Source organism: Tetrao urogallus (genome assembly GCF_951394365.1).
Source record: "Tetrao urogallus genome assembly, chromosome: 7".
Classification (NCBI taxonomy): domain Eukaryota; kingdom Metazoa; phylum Chordata; class Aves; order Galliformes; family Phasianidae; genus Tetrao; species Tetrao urogallus.
Window position 1 is genome coordinate 48,063,425 of NC_136820.1, and position 3,769 is coordinate 48,067,193.

The following is a 3,769-nucleotide window of genomic DNA, read 5'->3' on the forward strand; positions in this document are numbered from 1 at the left end:
GGTGTAGCAGGAGCCCGTCTTGCTTTTCAGATTTCTTTTAGAGCCTGTGGGAAAGGGCCTGAAGCTGGGTGTACTGCAGGATAGAGCAGCATCAACTGCACATCTGGAGGGACCCTCGAGACTGCGACTTTTGCTGCCAGATAAAGCCTTCTTTGTAAGTAATAATTGGTTCTATCTTTTATTTTCATGATTTTTAGTTTCCATTTCAATTACCATCACTAATTAATTAATTGGCGTGTTTATTTATTCATTTTTGTTTACTTTCTATTCCAGAGATCAGACTGGAGCAATCAGCCCCCACCTGATACCAGGCAGGGTGCAAAACAGGATGTCAGAAGCCAGAGCCTGCTTATCGATAGCCGTGAGAGATCCTTGCTGAGTCAGATAGGGGAAGGATGAGATAATTTCTGATGTTTTTTTCTTTTTTTCTTTAATCATATTTATTTATTTGTTTGTTTGTTTATTTTGCAGTTGCTGAGCTTGTAACCTGTTCCCTGGTACCGTACGCCAGCACGTATCATCTTGCCCTCATAAAGCTTTGTTGATATCCATCCAACTTGTTGGACTGAGCGTGTGGGAAGCATGTGAGGGACTCTCATGAGCAGCCTCACGTTCTCTGAGCTGATTTTTCCCCTGGGGGTAAAGCTTTCCCCAAAGTGCTCAGTCCATTTCAGCTCAGAGGTGATGGCCTGAAACCTGCAGAGCTGGTGGTGAGATGGGAACAAGCTCTCTTTGTGAGGCTGCTCCAGCTTGCTGGGTGTGCTGGGTGCACTGAATGAAATCTTTCATTTGGTTCCTCAGAGAGTACAGGAAGATCCTCAGCTTTTGTCCTGAATAGGATTGTAGCCCAGTCCAGGGAAAGACCACAATGTCAGAGGTAGGTGTTGGTAATATGGCAGTAGAGGTTGAACCTTCCCACCAACATCCCATTAAATTTTGTTGCCATGTGACAGACAACAGTAGAGAGGTATTGACAAAATAATGTCTGACATAGAAGTGCATATGAAGCAAAAGGATGTCATTGAATTCCCCCATGAGGAAAAAATGGCACTCACTGAAATTCATTGATGCTTGCTGAATGTTTATAGAGACCAAACAGTGGGTGTGAGCACAGTGAGACACTGATGACAGCAATGTGAAAGACATGCCACATTCTAGACAACCATGCAGATTTTACAAGTTGGCGTGCAGTCTCTTGTTCATTGCTGGCAACAGTTCATAGATAATGGTAGTGGCTGAGTTGAAGAATAATGCTTTGTAGCTGAGAATTTGCTATATCAAATACTTTTAGTGGGCTCTTTGTATCTGTGAACACTTTTAGCAGCAAGTCAGCCATAAGGAACAACATATTCTCAGACAATCAAGCCTACAAATTTTGATGGGAAGCCTTGTTGTGAAGGAGATGCTTTTTTTCCTGCTGTAGAAGGGATGTTCAATGTTATAGTGACAAGGAGTCTTCAGCCTTAGACAGCAGAAGGAAGCAACAGTTCTGGGGACACCTGACACAATTATCTCCATGCTTTGTGGAAGCAGAGACAAGTATGAGATTTCCTGCCTAAAAAAGTAGGAATTGATGTTTGCCTTCTGTTTCTCATAGAATCATAGAATAATTTGGGTTGGAAGAGACCCCGACCATCACATTCAACCCCAACCCAACCCCACCGTGCCCACTGACCACGTCCCTCAGTGCCACATCTCTACTGTTCTTAAACACCTCCAGGGATGGTGACTGCACCATCTCCCTGAGCAGCCTGTGCCACTGCATTACCACTCTTTCTGAGAAGAAATTGTTCCTAATATCAAACTTGGTTTGGGTCGAAATCGCCCGTTCTAAATTTTATATCGAGCAGGTTATAATTTTTCCTTTGCAAAACTCAAGCTTTCTTATTACAATCAATCTTGAGAGAGTTATTTACTGAATTGTGTTGCTCAGAAAACTGATGCATGCTCTAAGGATATCTGTTGAGTGGGGGCATTTCACAGCCTGAGAAATGTCCCTTCAGATATCTTATTTATCAATGAGTAGCCAAGGAAGATGCCAAGAAGTGGAGGAGCCATGCTATCCAGGAAACCCATTCTCTGCCCAGCCTTCTGAGTTCGAGACACAGGTGGAGAAATGGTTAATTTTATATTCTCCTATTGTCTGCTATTTAGAAAAGAAAGAGTTGTGATGGATGAAAAACTTACTGGCCTCCTTCAGCAAAAAGGAAAAAAAAAAAGCTGTTACAAAATCACTGGAAGATCAGTAATATTTTAATTAAAAAAAAAAAAAGATTTATTTTGTCTGGCTTTGTGCAAGTGCACGTCTGTCATCTGGGTACAAATTTCCAAAAGAGAAATTGCATGCTCCTTTCTGGTCTCTTCAGAACTACAAGTGGTTTGGAGAGCATCTGTTGGACAGCTTTCTGGGTTGTTTCTTTCTGCTAATGAGCAAGCAATGTATTTTATTTCCCTTTTGTGCCTTCTAGTTTTTCCTATCCTTTCAAGCCAGGGGGTAGTAAAAGTAAGTTGAGTTCTTCTAAATAGCAAGCAAAACTTCCTACAACCTCTTATCCCCATCCACACTGACAAATTATTTCATTACATCTGTAGCTTTTCCATTTACGCCTGAGGAGTTCTTCTGACAGCATTCATGACTTTGCTAAGCAAGGACTGGTTAGTATCTCATGCACAAAAATAGGCAAATTACATTGCAACAGTAGGCAGAGGATGTATGGGCTTTCCAGCCATCTGTGTTATTAAGTCAAGCTTCTGAGTCAATGCCCATGAGAATTAGATGCCCTGTAAAGCCTGAGTGGAAATACTTGTATGTGTGTCTATGCATGTGCTCTTCTTCCTGTACACTGAACCTCTTAAGATCCTAAAATGAGTCACATTTCTTGGCAAATATCAAGGGATACCCTGCTCCCTGAAGCAAATGACAGTCTAGAGTGGACTATGTGTTCAAGCTGTTTTCTTTGTTTTTTAATACAAGGGTTTGAGTGTAGATGACTTAATTGGCTGTGTTGGGAGCTCAGGTCACTGATTCCAAATAAAACATCCTCACTATCCAGCAACACATTCTCCAAATTCATACACTGACACTGATTTCTTCCATTTAATCACAGAATCAGAATCTTTAGAGTTGGAAGGGACCCTTCCAAAGGCCACCTGGTTGAATTCCCCTGCAATGAACAGGGACACCCACAGCTCCATCAGGTGCTAAGAGCCCTGTCCAGCCTGACCTTGAGTGTCTGCAGGGATTGGAGCATTCACCACCTCTCTGGGCAATTCTTCCAGTGCCTGACTATCCTTACTATATAAGGATAGCTTATAAAAAAGCTTTTTCCTTACATCCAGTTTAAATCTCCCCTCTTTTATTTGAAACAATTTCCCCTTGTCCTATCACAACAGACCAACGGTCTGTTCCCTTGTTTCTTATATCCACCCATAGACACCTCAAAGTTGCTCTGAGCTCTCCCCAGATCCTTCTTTTCCCCAGGCTGAACAGTCCTGCAGTGAGTTCTCTCAGCCTGTCCTTGGAGTAGAGTTGTTCCATCCTTTGGATCATCTTTGTGATCCTTCTCTGGATGTGTTCCAACAGGTCCATGTTTCTCCTATACTGAGGACTCCACATCTGGACACAGTGCTCCAGATGAGGTCCACAGCACAGAGCAGAGAGGCAGATCCCCTCTCTCACCCTCCTGGCTGCACTGCTTTGAATGCAGCCCAGGATTCTACTGGCTTTCTGGGCTGTGAGGGCACACAGCCAGCTGCCATCCACCATTTA